Below are 16,539 nucleotides of genomic sequence, written 5' to 3' on the forward strand. Positions count from 1 at the left end.
TTGTATTTTTGTGTGCACGGATGTTTGCATGCTCTTTGCATGTGTGTTTGCCTGTTATGGTGTGTGTGATTTTTGTGTTTTTATTTTTTTTCCATTATTATTTTATCATGTCCAGATGGAGTCTCAACCGTTTTATGGGATGCTGTTGAAGGGGGTTATTGAGATAGGCACCAAACCAAAGATGCTTGGACCCATGTTTGCAGAAATCTGTACTCTCAGTGGGATTCCGCGACAATCAATGAACAAGAAGTCATCCACTTAAAATATTATTCTATTTTAAAATTGTAAAAAAAAATAAAAAAATTCTCTGCACTCTAGTTAAGGATGTGAAAAAATGTTGGCGGACTGTCAGAGACCGTTTTAAGAAATGAGCATGAGCAGAGTGGTTCATCACCTAACAATAAGAAGTTCCCATACTATGACGAATTGCAGTTTCTGCTTATTAGTCGTGAACTTAGAGCGTAAGTAGGATCTAGTTTTTTAACATGTTTGCACAGGCTAAAAATGTTCCCTTGGAGTATTCCTAATGTTTGAACCTTATTATAATATAGGTCTGAAGGAAACATTCTGCTTGCTAGGCAAACATCGCCAAAGGAGTGTGAAGGGATATCAGCAGATGTGGACACCCAAGATTCTTCTAACTGTCTACTTAGAATTTGTGAAGACCAGGCCGGTTTATCCACATCTCAATCTTAAAACACAGGCTGCTTCACAATCTCAGGAAAGCAATACATCAACCACTCAGGTGGCTCCCCGTCGGGAAAACCGCAGAGGCAATAGAAGCTCTGCTTAGCCATCGGTTGAGATTGAGGCTTTAACAATGATCCAGAGGGTGGAGAAGGAGGATTAATTTGACCACATTGGCGTTTCACTGGCAAACCGTATTTGCAGCTTGCCAAAGCAATGGCAACCATCTATTAAGGCAGTCATGTATACCCTGTTAGATGCCTATGAGAACCCATCTCCATTAGCTAGTGTGTCTGCAATTGTATCTGCTATTCAACAGTATTCTCGTCCTCCTCCACCTACCGAATACTCTTCTGTCCGTCATTCAAATCCTCCTCCTCCTCCACTTAACCCACCCAGTCAACCATATGGTATAACTCAACATGCTCATGCACATTCTGATACTTATCAGCCTGCCAATACTTCCTTTTATGTCATACCTCCAAATGACTCCCCCTCCATATAGCTCTAGTCAGTCAACATTTGTCAATTCTACTCCCTCAACCGGAAGTTCTAGCAGCTCTCAGTATACCTCAGCTCCTCGTCTACATAATTTTGAATAAAGTATTTTGGGAGCTTGTTTGATATTGATTTGGAAAAGTCCAAAAATGTGTCTTCAATTTAATTGTTCAAAAATCATTGCTGTAAACAATATTATAGCCTTCCTAGTAGAGTACCAGAGGGCCTCTCTCAAGGCAGCTAATGCACATGATGAACCTTGCTACCTAGATTACTGGTTACTTTTGAATTTAAAAATAACCACAGACACAGAATATTCCATTTTAAATGTGTTTACTTGGATATAATCAATTAACAAGGGAATACTTTATAAAAAGAAAAAAGAAGTCTTCTGGATTCCACGCAAGTGTCAAGAGCCTCAAAACTGAGAAGTCAAAATCTGCAGGACAGCCTGCACACCACCGACACAGGAGTATTGCCAGGGCACGGCACCTTTAGGAGTGAAGAAGTAGTTAGCAAAGGTATCTCATACACGGACACCCGAATTGGTTGGACGTCCTGGGCCCCAGTTGATTGCTTTTTTAATAACTGGTAGCTGTGACTCCATGTCTATGTCTTAACTATATTCTCGAGCATAGTTGTGGAGTACACAGGATGCCTTAATCACAGAATCAACTGTGGCTGGGTCTAATTAAATGGTCGTGGTAAAGACCCTCCACTGACTGACCATGATTCCGAAGGTGCATTCCACGGGTCTTCGTGCCCGACTAAGCCAAAAATAAAAAATCCTCTTCCGGGCATTAAGTCCTCTTCATGGGTATGGGCGCAGCAGGTTTGGCATTAGAGGAAAAGCCTCATCCGATAGCATCACAAAGGGGACTGGATGCGTGGTTCCTAGAAGTGGTTCAGGGGCTGGAAGCGAAACACATTCTCAAAGAATTTGCAGTCCAATCTGTGAAGTCCTCAGCACCCGAGAGTCCCCAGTGCTGCCGTAGGCGCCAACATCAATGGCAACAAATTTGTAGTGTGCATCAGCCATCACCATCAATACCACAGTAAAAAAAATACTTCTTGTAATTTAAGAAGCATGAACCTGAGTGCGATGGCTGCTGCACACGTACGTGTTTAAGATCAACTGCGCCTATGCAGTTGGGGAAGTTCGCAACAGTTTGAAAGCCTGTTGTGACCTGACGCCATGGCTCTTCGGTAGGTGTAGGCATCACTATGGGCTAAAATTTCTGCCAGATTTCATTGCATGTGCATCTCACAATTTTGGAGATGGTTAAGTGGCCAACCCGAGATTGGAGATACAGGGATGCAAAGCTCTCTCCTGTGGCCAAATATCTGAAAGATAAAAGAAAAAACTAAATTAGTTTATTTACAGCATACACTTTGGTAAGCTTTGGTGCCAACAGATGCTAATAATCCATCCAAAGGAAGAGACCACCGGCAAGCTGGTTTTCTGCCTTTTACTACACAATTCAATGAGCTGCAAGACATTTTCTAAATGCACTGTGTAGTGGACAAACAGCATTGCAGTAGCATTCCTCTGCAACTGCACAGGGCACAGAACAAAGATTTATAAAAAATCCAGAGAATGGTTCATCAGCATCACAATTGGCACAGAATCACTCATTTGTGATTGAAGGTCACAGTGCTATTTAATTAAACCACGGTCCTTGAAAACCCGGACTGGCATCCTGCTGAGTGCAGAAGTGCACGGCGTCATTGGTTGCTATTACGCTGTGCACTTCGTGCTGCTGCCGCTGTACAATAGTACAGTCGTATAGATCATAAAAGTGTATTACCGAACAGCGGTGGTTGCTATAACGTCGCGCGCTCCGGCACTCCGCAGGATGGCAGGACGGGTTATCAAGGACCATGGGCCACGTATGTGTGAATGAAGCCTTACACAAGTGCCCCACGACTTGCTTGTTTGCCAAAAGCTTTACTTACCGCAAGGTGATGAGCAGCCTTTCCTCTGCAGAGATTGCCTTCCTCATAACAGTATTTTGAAACGTCAATTCAGGTCTCACAATGGACAACAAGCAATCAAATCTGTCAATTGGTAAACGACAAAATGAGATAAATTTCTCAGGGTATCTAAAAAAGATTTCCAAATAAAAAAAAAGGGGGTTATATCATTACTATCATATCATTCAGGCCATGTATAACTTTTGCCTCCTTGAAGAATGTACAAAGTTCTTGCAAAGAGATTTACGTATTGAGATGATAATATACATACCTTTGTAAATCTCTATACAGTACACAGAAGTGTCCTTTCTCTTCATGCTCAATAAGGAGCGGATGGACCCACATTCTCCGCCTCTGTCTGGCTTGATGCTGATGAAAGTTGAAAGAAATTAATGACCGCATAAATTTATCACATACATACATTTCATTCATAATACTTTTACTAACCTCTCTCAAAGGACGTCGTCTCGCAATAGCGATGATTGTCTGCATGAAGAGTCGCATATATGGTTTGTGTAGGCGCAGAGGGCGAACATTAGCATTTGGCCTCATGCACACGACCGTTGTGTGCATCCGTGGTCGTTGTGCCGTTTTCCGTTTTTTTTCACGGACCCATTGACTTTCAATGGGTCCGTGGAAAAATCAGAAAATGCACCGTTTGGCAGCCGCATCCGTGATCCGTTTTTCCTGGCCGTGAAAAAAATATGACCTGTCCTATTTTTTTCACGGCCAACGGTTTACGGACCCATTCAAGTCAATGGGTCCGTGAAAAATCACGGATGCACACAAGATTGTCATCCGTGTCCGTGATCCGTGTCCGTTTTTTCCTATCATTTCAATGGCAAACTTGACTTAGATTTTTTTTTCATTTTTCATGTCCGTGGATCCTCCAAAAAACAAGGAAGACCCACGGACGAAAAAACGGTCACGGATCACGGACCTACGGACCCCATTTTTGCAGACCTTAAAAAAAAACGGTCGTGTGCATGAGGCCTTTGTATACATTTTTCACTCTGGCATTTATTATTATTATTATTATTTATTATTAAAGCACCATTCATTCCATAAACCACAGACACACATATGATAAGGGGTGCACATACATAATACAGACAATTGCACTAATCATAAACAACAAACTGGTTACAAACTGGTACAGAAGGAGAGACGGCCCTGCCCATGAGAGCTTACAATCTACATGGTATGGGAGAAGGACACAGTAGGTGCGGGTTATGTGGTTAAGTTGGTCATGGCGGTATAGAGGCAGCAGGGTCACTGGTTGTAGGCTTGTCTGAAGAGGTGGGTTTTCAGGTTTCTTTTAAAGGATTCCACTGTAGGTGAGAGTCTGATATGTTGGGGTAGCGTGTTCCAGAGTATGGGGGATGCACGGGAGAAATCTTGGAGTCGATTGTGGGAAGAGGCAATAAGAGGAGAGGAGAGAAGGAGGTCTTGTGAGGATTGGAGGGTGCATGTGGGGGTGTATCGGGAAAGTAGCTCAGAGATGTAAGGGGGGGACAGGTTATGGATGGCTTTGTATGTATTTGTTAGTACTTTGAAGTTAATTCGTTGGGCAATGGGGAGCCAGTGAAGGGATTGGCAGAGGGGAGAGGCAGAGGAGTAATAAGGTGAGAGGTGGATTAGTCGTGCAGCAGAGTTGAGGATAGTTTGGAGGGGTGCGAGAGTGCTAGATGGAAGGCCACAGAGGAGAATGTTGCAGTAGTCTAGGCGGGAGATTATGAGGGCATGTACAAGCATTTTTGCAGATTCAAAGTTAAGGAAAGCACTGATGCAGGTCAAGGAGAAGGAGGACAGAGTATTGTTTCTTGGTTTTGGCTGTCAGTAGGTCATTGGTGACTTTGGTAAGGGCAGTCTCGGTCGAGTGGTGGGGTCGGAAGCTAGATTGTAGGCGGTCAAAGAGGGAGCAGGAGGAGAGATGGGAGGACAGTTCTGAATGGATATGTGGTTCAAGTAGCTTTGAGGCATACGGAAGAAGTGATATGGGGCGATAACTGGACAAGGAAGATGGGTCAAAATGAAGGCTTTTTGAGGATGGGTGTAATGGTAGCATGTTTAAAAGCAGAGGGGAAGACACCAGAGTTTAGTAAAAGATTGAAGAGATGAGTTAGGGTTGGGATAAACACTGTGGCGAGGTTAGGGATGAGGTGGGATGGGATTGGGTCCAGTGCACAGGTGGTCAGATGAGATTTGGAGAGTAGAGTGGAAAGTTTTTCTTCTGTAATGGTGGTGAAGCGGGTTTTGGGAGAAGAGGACCGAGCAGTTGTGTAGAGGGTCTGTAGGGACTGTGTAGTAAAGCTTTCTCTGATGTTGACTATCTTTTGTTTGAAAGTCCTCAGCTGAGAAGAGAGGAGAGGGTGAGGGCGCTGGGGGACGGAAAAGGGAGTTAAAAGTGCTAAAAAGTTGTTTAGGGCTGTGTGACAGGGAAGATATGAAAGATGAGAAGTAGGCCTGTTTTGCATCAGCGAGTGAGGATTTAAGTATGAGAAGGGATTGCTTGTATGCGGTGAAATGATCTTTAGAATGGGATTTCTTCCATTGCCTCTTAGCAGCCCTGCAAGCTTGTCTGAGTTTTTTGGTCAGGTTGGTGTGCCAGGGTTGTCTGTTGATTTTCCGGGTTTTGTTGTGTGTGAGGGGGGCAACAGTGTCCAGAGCTGTACTTATTGTGGTGTTATATAGGGTGGTTGCAGCTTCTGGGTCTTGGAGGCAACAGATGGTAGAGAGTGGGAGAAGAGAGTCAGAAAGCAAGCAAAAGTCGAGATGTTTGAGGTTCCTGCGGGGGTGTGCTAGTGTGTGGACCGGGGGAGCTGCATAAGAGACCAGTGAAGAGAAGGTGAGTAGGTTGTGGTCAGATAGGGGGAGAGGCGAATTAGAAAGGTTAGATAGGGAGCAGAGGTGGGTAAAGATCAGATCCAGATTGTGACCATCTCTGTGGGTGGGAGCTGAAGACCACTGTGATAGGCCGAAGGAGGAAGAGAGTGACAGGAGTTTAGAGGCGGCCGAGTGGCATGTGTCAATAGGGATGTTGAAGTCACCCATGATGATAGTGGGGATGTCAGCAGAAAGAAAGTGTAGTAGCCAGGTGTTAAAGTGGTCAAGAAAGATGGTGGCTGGGCCTGGAGGGCGGTAAATGACGGCTACTTGAAGGTTGGAGGGAGAGTAGATGCGAACAGAGTGCACTTCAAATGAAGTAATGTGACAATGTGCTTTTTGATGGTACTCAAAATGGAGTATGGAGAAGAAGAAGGTTAGGACAAGTTTATGTCACAGGAAATGATTTTAAAAGAGGGTGTTTCTTGTATATAGACCTTTGTATGGAAAAAAAAAAAAAGACTAAAAATCTGCATGCGGAAATTCCACACCGTATCCGCACCAATTGAGGCAGATTGACCGCACGGATTTGCCTACGAACACCTGCGGATATCAGTGCGGATTCTCTGCACATGAATCCTGAACGTGTGCATGTACCCTAAAGTGTTAAACAACATACATTCACTGTCTACAATAACCTTTCTGGTAGCGCAGGTACTTCCACCCCCAACCAATTACACAGGTCTTTTCATTTGTAGTTATAGCTTATTACTATTAAAGAGGACCTGTTTTAATAGCTTCATGCATTCCCTGTGTAATAACGATTCTGGAGCGTCTATTCTTATGGTTCTATGTTGTGCCATTCCTTTATTATTTCTACTAGAAGTTATGAATAATTGCTAGCAGTCTGCAGTAAGGGTACAGAGGGGAGGTAACCAGATGGGTGGGTGTACCTGCATAAGCTGAAAATGGCAGCACTAATTAGATAGAGTCAGTCTGTGCAGGGACACCCCCCAACTTATTACCTGAATTAAACCAACTTCAGTTGAAACCACCTATTTTGAGAAGACCAGCCAACCAGCTAATCTGTATGGCAGCTTCCTGATTCACCTCCAATGGCAGATGTTGGGGGAAAGAAGGGTTAGACATGTTTGATTCTTTTGTTTTAAAAAAATAAGCTGCCACCAGAGGTATCTAACGCAATTTATTCCCCTCTCCCCTTTAAAAACACATGAAGGCACCGTTGACCTGAATATGCAAATACCTGAGGGAAACAAAAGGAATGAATGAGCTGTCAACCAATAGCTATCCAAGGTGTATGATAAGGTGTATGAGAGAACAAGATATAACATGATTCTTATGCCTTGACCAATTCTACTCCAGATGGTCTTCCTGTCTGCATTGGTCAATCAAATGACATAATTTTCGGTCTTGGTGAGATTAGTCTCTTAACATACCTACAGTAGGTATTGTAGTCACAGACTATAATTAAAATATGGTCCTCAGAGTGTAAAGGCCAGGGAGGCTCCAACCAGCTTCTATCCAGAACCTGAAAGATGGCTCCTAGTCCTGGGCTCAATTTGGAGGAGAATGTGTGCATAAACAATTGGAGCAAATGCAGAAAAAACAGTGGTAATATATAGAGCTGGAGGCACTGTTTCATTGGTACAGGGTTCCTTTTTGTTTGAATAAGATTTTATGTCACCATAATTCAATCTTGATACCTTAGCTGTGATGTTCTTTAAAGGGCTGGGTCACATATTCGAAATTTTTCAAACCAGCACCTGAATACTTTTGTAATTGCATTTAATATAGTATAACCAGTGAGCTATTCAATAAAATGTATCTGTATAGCGCCACCTACTTCTTTTCCTTATTTTTTGTCCATCTCACTGAGCTGGTGGCACGTGCTCAGTTTAATCTTCAACTGTCACCAGCCATATGTTCTGTTGGACGCTATGGCTGTTACAAGGAGAGAGGTACGGCAGAAAGGACACACCTACTGACCTCTCAGGGTGAAGATATTCTAGCAGAGCAATTAGAGAAGCAAATGGTGAGATCTCTGGATCCATGTGGGTACATGGCTGGTCCTAGCCTTGTTAGAAAGGTGTTGTCATGTACTAGATGATATCTGATTTATATTTTTTCCATCGATCATGGCATAACCCTTGCTGTTCAGGGTTATGAGTTTAAGAGGACAGACAATGTGGATAATGTATTACGACTAGCATTTTAGATGCCGGTCTTAGTGCCCCTTTAGCAGGCGGTGCATGCACCAAAGTTATTTAAAGGTGTTGGCCTCTACATAACTTTGCGTATCCACTGCCTGTCTAAATCTACGCCAGCTCCCTTTCTGGTGTAGATTTAGACCACTTTCTACACCTAAAACAGGAATAGAAAATGATAAATGAAACGGGCCTGCAGGCCCACTTCCTTCCCAGCCCACATCACACCACCTTTTTTTAGACTTAGCATCAGCAATCTGCTATAGATATACTTAAAAAAGTGGCTTATTTCTGTTTGTAAACAACCCCCAATGTATCTACACAACATATATTTTACAAAATCCGTTTTGTAGGTTTATTAATAGGGATCAAACATATCTCATTTGATACTGGTAAAAAGGATTGACAGGACAAGGCAGTGAAAACATCATCAAGCCTGTTCTGACTTCTCCAAAGTCAATGTAAAAGGCACAGCAGTTGCAGAGAGAGCAGAACCTCTAGGTGTAATGGCAACGCCCCCGTTGCTCCTAGAGGCTCATCTTCATACTGTATATGAAAACATCATTTTTCTTAGCAATGCGGACACATATGAACATGGGACCAACACAGATGTCTTCAGCTGCCAAGCGCACACGTAACAGGTCAGTCATTTTCATAGGCATAGATGCCCTTTACAGTTCAGGCTGATGCTAAATTCAGTAGTCACTGTCCACCCATTACCTACTGTAGCAGGTCATAGAAAGAATATAGTAGAATGCACATTTAATGGTAAAGTGATCTGAAATATGAAAGCCCCAATGGGAATGGGATTCAGTGCTGCTGTTGAAATTTATATTAATGACTGGAGATTCTTGTCGCTGTCTTTGAGAACTGTCTTTTTTAATATCTCATAGTCACGTCTTGGGAATAACATTTTCTAGACAAATACCATATGGACTGCAGCTGGTACAAATGTTATTAAAAAATCAGTGTCTGATTGCTTTCTGCTACTGATTCTTTGGAATTTACATAGGTTAAATTTCACTTTATAAAGCTATAGCCAATTTTCTCTACTGCTTATGTCAACTCTCTTCTTATTTATGTGCTCTGAACTAATATGGAAAATTGCCGTACTTGCAGAGTCTCGTGCGTTTTTTTCGCTAAGACGAGCCTTTGGTGCAGATAATAGCTTTTATATTTGGCAGCTGAAAATGATAACAGAGGTGAACATAACTTTATTTCAGAAATGTCCTTGTACTTTGTTAAACGCTAACCCTTACACGGGAAACATTTCATAATTTACAAAATGTGCTGTTAAGAACCCTTTTCACAAAGGTTCTATTAGGATGCGGTCATTACATTGACTAAATCTAATTAAAAAAAGCAATTTCTTCATCACTTCCAAGATAATTTAGAAGCAAACTATTTAGTTATGCAGAACAAGCTGTTCACTTTTTCATCCACCGTGGGTTTACAGAAGCTTTCTGGAGAGGTTTGAGTTTTGGATCATGAACTGTGAGTGGAAAAAAAATGGAATGATGGCAAAATAAAAGTATAGTCAATATAATACTCATTGGACCACTACTGCAGCACTCAGACTTTTTTAAAATGTTTTATTTTATTCACTTATATAGCGCTGGCATATCCCGCAGTGCTTAACAGATATTAGTATCAAGCCATCCCCAATGGAGCTCACAATGTAAGTTCCCCATCAGTATGTCTTTGGATTGTGGGAAGAAACCGGAGTACTCGGAGGAAACCCACACAAACACCTGGAGAACATACAAACTCCATGCAGATGTTGTCCTTGGTCAGATTTGGACCTAGGAGTCCAGTGCTGCAAGGCACCAATGCTAACCATTAAGCCACCAATCTACCCATACTACAACAACATAGAATCACATTCAGTCAGTATTCAGTTATGTCTAGCATCCAGTATTTGTTGGTAGCACCTAGCTTTATACACGTGGCCACTGCAGTTACATTCAATTCTTAGAAGCTCTGTCCAGCCAAATGTTTTAAATTACAATAAAATCTGAGCTCATATTTGGTCATTTCAGGACATTTGCCCTGTGATGTTTCACCATTTCCTGTGTATCTTTGCATTAATGTTTGGGGTCATTGTCTTCCATAAAATTCATTCTATCCTAAGTTCGGTTGTAGACTGCAGCATGTTTTTATCAACTACAATGCATTCAGAAAGTCTTTAGACAGTAAAAGAGAATCAAAGATCCTTGGATAATTTGGATTCAGACAAGGTGGAGTGAGGTATAATATATATGCAAAGAAGATAGATAGGCACCTGGAGATATTATTGAGGAGAGCAGAGAATAATAATGGGGTATAAAAAATTAGGGACTCTAGAGGGGTCTGTACATCTAATCCAGATAGGATATATGGGGAGTTTCATAAGTACTATCAGAAGCTCTATCGTGAATCAGGAGGGATTAGCACTAAAAAAGTGAGGGCTTTCTTAAATGGGTTAGGTCTGCGTAATATTAATAAAGATCAAATGGAAAGGATGAATGTAGAAATAACGGAAGAAGTTGGTCATCATATCAAGAAATTAAAATTAGGGAAATCTCCAGGCCGTGATGGTTTTTTAGCTGGTTGTTTTAGGAAATTTGGGGATTTATTGTCTGCATATTTAGTTAAGCTGCACAATTTATTTTTGAAGGGGTAAAACATACATAAAGAATTTTTACAGGCTATGAGTACAGTATTATAGGTCAATTTCCCAGATAAATATAGACTTGAAGTTATTTACTGGAATCTTTGGGTACTTTAACACTTGCATTAAAGTTTTCCGGTATTGAGTTCCGTTACAGGGGCTCAATACCGGAAAAAAAAAACGTTCAGTATGCATCAGGATGTCTTCAGTTCAGTCACTCTTACGGTATTTGGCCAGAGAAAATACCACAGCATGCTGCGGTATTTTCTCTGACCAAAGTTCCGGAACACTTGCCGGAATGCCTGATCCGGCATTAATTTCCATTTAAATATATTAATGCTGGATTCGGTAGCAAATGTTCCGGAAAACCGGATCCATTTTTCCGGATGACACCGGAGAGGTGGATCTGGTGTTTCAAATCATTTGTCAGCCGGATCCGCATACAGATTTCCGGATCCAACTACGGAACTGCCTGCCGGAATCCACCAACGCAAGTGTGAAAGTAGCTGAAAGGTTACCGTAAATAGGGCTATAGTTTCTTTAACTGGACATGAGCAAGTGGGATTTATTTCTCCTAGGCAGGCGCTAGATAATATTAGAAAGATTGGTAATTTGATTTCTGTGATTAATGGTGAGGGGTGACCTTCAGTAGTTTTGGCATTAGATATGGAAAAGGTGTTTAAGTCAATTAGGTGGGATTTTTTTATTTTTCACTTTATATAGGATTAGAATAAAGGGTTCTTTTTTTAAAGGCATTGAATGCCCTTTATTCTTTTCTAATTGTGATTAGAAGAGGTACTAGGCAGGATGCCCTTTTCACCAGCCATTTTTGCATTAGCCATGAAGCCAGCAGTTAGAAAGAATATATTATGGAAGGACATCTCAGGAATTAAGGTCAGGGAAAAGGAATATACAGTAAACTGAGTCTCTTTGCAGACGATATTCTGTTCTTTATCTAGACCCCTTACTTCACTCCCAAATTTATTTAGAATTCTGGCAGAATTCGGATTGTTATCAGGACTTTGCACAAATGTCAAGATGTCAGAAATGATGTATTGTGATATGCAGGAAAATGCACAGAAATTGATGGAATTAAGCTTTGGGTTTATAAAAGAGGAGAATACATATCTTACTTGGGAATAAAGATTTGTAAAGACCTAAAGGATATGTATCAGTATTACTACATAGTTGTTTTAAAAAAAAGGGAGATCTAAATATTTGAAAGGATAAACAACTATCTATTTTAGTTAGAATTAATGCATAGAGAGAGAAACTAGTACACAAATGTGTGTTTCTCAACTATATACTGTATATATGCTTGTCTAAGGGGTACTCTTTCTCATTATTGGTATGCCAAGTACACGTGTGCAGTATTGCAGGACACACCAAAGATGTAGAGAAAGATATTCAAACTAGCTTTCCTAAACCTCTCTCTCTCTTTCTCTCTAGTTGGTTTGAAATGAATCGATTTGTACCCGAACTGAATTTTTAAAAAAATTTGGCAAACTTCAAACAAACCGAATGTTCCCTGGTTTGCTCATCTCTAACTCACAGGATAGTAAATTCAACATGTTGAAATGGGAGAAGGATTCAGGGTTGGATTGGACAAGAGAAAAATGGAATTAAATAAGTGAAAAACTTGTGATGTAGTAAGCAAGTATCGGTGGTAGAAACATTGTTGAAGTTTATTACTAGAGCTTATTTGACTTCCTGTAGAATAGCCAGGATTTATAATATGAATAATGATAAATGTGGTGAGAGAGGAACATTAAAGCATACAGGTAAAATTCGAAAAATTTGAATATTGTGCAAAGTTCATTTATTTCAGTAATGCAACTTAAAAGGTAAAACTAACATATGAGATAGACTCATTACATGCAAAGCGAGATATTTCAAGCCTTTATTTGTTATAATTTGGATGATTATGGTTTACAGCTTAAGAAATCCCAAAGTCACAATTTTGAGGTACCCTTTGCTCAGGGGGTATGGATTCATTAGCTGACTAGAGTGTGACTCTTTGAGCCTAGAATATTGAACCTTTTCGCAAAATTCTAATTTTAAGCTGCATAAATGCATTTCTTTTTAATTTGCATTACTGAAATAAATGGACTTTTGCACGATATTCAAATTTTTCGAGTTTCACCTGTATGTGGTGGGATTATGATATAGTAGGTAGGTTTTGGAAAGAGGTTTCAGAGATGTTGTATAAGGTAGTAGGAATACGAGTGACCTTATCTCCTGAATTGTGTCTATTGGGAATAGAGTTTGATTGGGTTCCTAAGAAAATTAATAATTTGATTCAGCATATACTGGCAGCTAGTAAAACTTATCTGGCTAGGAATTAGAAGAGTTCTGTTCTTAAATTAGAGGAGTAGATTGAAAGGATAAATGTAATTAAATGTTGGGAAAGATTAGATGCAGATAGATATGATAAATTGGCAAGATTTAAAGAAATATGAGGAATGTGGGACATATTTCTGATTAATAGACAGGTTTAGACTCTGATGTAATTGACAAAAGGACTGAGGGATATTCTTAAAATATTTAATTTGTTTATTTTTTTTGGGGGGTGATACCATTTGGATAGTCAAATTTAGTTATGATGCTGGACTTTCTGTTTAATTTTTACTTATGTTTGTCTTTTTGAAAATTAATAAAATATATGGAGCAAAAAAGTCATCAGGCCTTTTCACTTTTTGTAAATTTAGTTACATTCTGGACTAGTGCTAAAATAAAAAAAAATATATAGTTTTCCCCCATAAATTTGCATTCAATTCCCCATAATGAGAAAGTGAAAACAGAATTAGAATTTTTTGGGCAAATTTATTAAGGAAAAAACTAAAATTTTGCATGAACATATACATATTCAAACCCTTTGAAATTTAGCGCTGGGAGACTCCAATCTCTTGTCATCCTCTTTGAGATGTTTGTACCTTGATTTGGGCCTATCTGTCTACTCACCCGCTGGCGATAGGTGAGTACAGTGCTATTTCCAGCAAATTAAGTAGAACGACAGTGCACATGTTCTATCTGCCACTTTGGAGGGCCATGCTGGGTACAGAGCCCCAATCCTTGTGATTGGTGGAAGTTCTAGTGGCAATACCCCCACCGGAGGCAATACCTCCTGTCCTGTAAGGGCTAACTATAAATAACTGGATTATCCGTTTAATGTAACTTTTATCAGGTCTGTATGGGCTAAACAGCATTATACTGAAAGGCTGGCTAGTAGGGTTGAGCAAACCTGAACTGTAAAGTTCGGGTTTGTACCGAACTTTAGGATTTTTGGAACCCGGACCCGAACCCGAACATTTCAGTAAAAGTTCGGGTTCGGGTTCGTTTTTCGGCGATTTCTTAGCGCTTTTTGAAAGGCTGCACAGCAGCCAATCAACAAGCGTTTAACTGTGTGACCTTAGAAGCCATCACAGCCATGCCTACTAATGGCATGGCTGTGATTGGCCAGTGCAGCATGTGACCCAGGCTCTATATAAGCTTGAGTCATGTAGCGCTGCACGTCACTCTGCTGTAACAAGTGTAGGGAGAGGATGCGGCTGGACTGGTGATTTCAGGGAGAGAATAGGAGAGAATCTAACTCAGCGATCTACATACAATTAGTTGTGTGGGTGCAGGGCACAATCTTTTTACCCTGCCCTGAGCCCATTGACTGAAAAAAAATAACTTTTATCCGTCTGTTAGTTAGGTGGGTGGCGGCGGCGGCCATTTTATGCAAGCTCAGTGCAGCAGCACTGCATCTGAGCTTTTAGGACATTCTAATCCAAGCTTGAAAAACTGCACTAATAATCTGGTTGTAAAAAATCACCCTTTTTTTGGCAATATACAACATCTGGTGCATTTGCAGGATTAGTCAGTGTGCAATTTTAGCTAGAAATACAGGCATAATTTTCTGGGTTTTTTAACACACCCTTTTTGTGCAAAATACACTATTTTACATCCCTAGCTGCATCTGGACATGTGAAATTCAAACGTTATAAACAGCTTTCATATTCTGTTAGTAAAAAAAAAAACTTTTTGGGCAATATACAACATCTGGATTACTCAGTGTGCAATTTAAGCTAGAAATACAGCCATCATTTTCTGGGTTTTTAAAAACACACCTTTTTTTTTGCCCAAAAACACAATTTTACAGCAAGTGTGAAATTCAAGTTTAATATATACAGCTTTTATATTCTGTTAGTAAAAAAAAAACACTTTTTGGGCAATATACAACATCTGGATTAGTCAGTGTGCAATTTAAGCTAGAAATACAGCCATAATTTTCTGGGTTTTTAAAAACACACCTTTTTTTTTTCCAAAAAACACAATTTTACAGCAAGTGTGAAATTCAAGTTTAATATATACAGCTTTTATATTCTGTTAGTAAAAAAAAACACTTTTTGGGCAATATACAACATCTGGATTAGTCAGTGTGCAATTTAAGCTAGAAATACAGCCATCATTTTCTGGGTTTTTAAAAACACACTTTTTGGCCAAAATACACTATTTTATAGCCCTTGCCGCATCAGCACGTGTGAAATTCAAGGGTTATATAGTGCTGTCATATTCAGTTATTAAGCAAACACCCGTTAGGGCAAAAAAATGTATATTCGGCAGCCTTTGCTGCATATGTCATTGTGAGATACACCCTTTCTATATTTGGGTTATATTCAGTTACTTGAAATACAGCCATTTTGTGCACAATCCTTTAATTGCGGCCTAGTGTGGTTCAGGGCGTGTGAGATACACCATTTATATACAGGGGTTATATTGTTCTATTAATAAAACACCCTTTTTTGGGCAGAATACACAATTGTTGCGCCCTTGCAGTATCAAGACATTTGAAATCCCAGGGTTATATACTGCTGTCATATTCAGTTATTAAACAAACACCTGTTTGGGCAAAAATAAAATATTTGGCAGCCTTTGCTGCAGATGTCATTGTGAGATAAACCCTTTATATATTTGGGTTATATTCAGATATTTTAAATACCACTATTTTATGCACAAATCTTCAATTGAGGCCTAGTGTGGGTCAGGGCGTGTGACATACACCCTTTAAATACAGGGGTTCTTTTCAGGTATTTGAAATACAGCTATTTTGGGCACAAATCTTTAGTTGAGGCCTATTTTGGATCAGGGCATGTGAGATACATTCTTTAAATACAGGGGTTTTATTCGGGTATTTAAAATACGGCCATTTTGGGCACAAATCTTTAATTGAGGCCTATTTTGGATCAAGGCGTGTGAGATACATTCTTTATATACAGGGGTTTTATTCAGGTATTTGAAATACAGCCATTTTGGGCACAGATCTTTAATTGAGGCCTAGTGTGGGTCAGGGCGTGTGAGATACACCCTATAAATACAGGGGTTCTATTCAGGTATTTGAAATACAGCCATTTAGTGCACAAATCTTTAATTGCAGCCTAGTTTGGTTCACGGCGTGTGAGATAAACCCTGTATATACAGTGGTTATATTCTTCTATTAATAAAACACTCTTTTTTGGGTAAAATAAACAATTGTTGCGCCCTTGCAGCATCAAGACGTTTGAAATTCCAGGGTTATATACTGCTGTCATATTCAGTTATTGAACAAACACCCGTTGGGCAAAAAAAATAAAAATATTCAGCAGCCTTTGCTGCACATGTCATTGTGAGATACACCCTTTATATATTTGGGTTATA

This window comes from Bufo gargarizans, chromosome 3 (assembly GCF_014858855.1).
Source record: "Bufo gargarizans isolate SCDJY-AF-19 chromosome 3, ASM1485885v1, whole genome shotgun sequence".
In the NCBI taxonomy this organism is placed as follows: domain Eukaryota; kingdom Metazoa; phylum Chordata; class Amphibia; order Anura; family Bufonidae; genus Bufo; species Bufo gargarizans.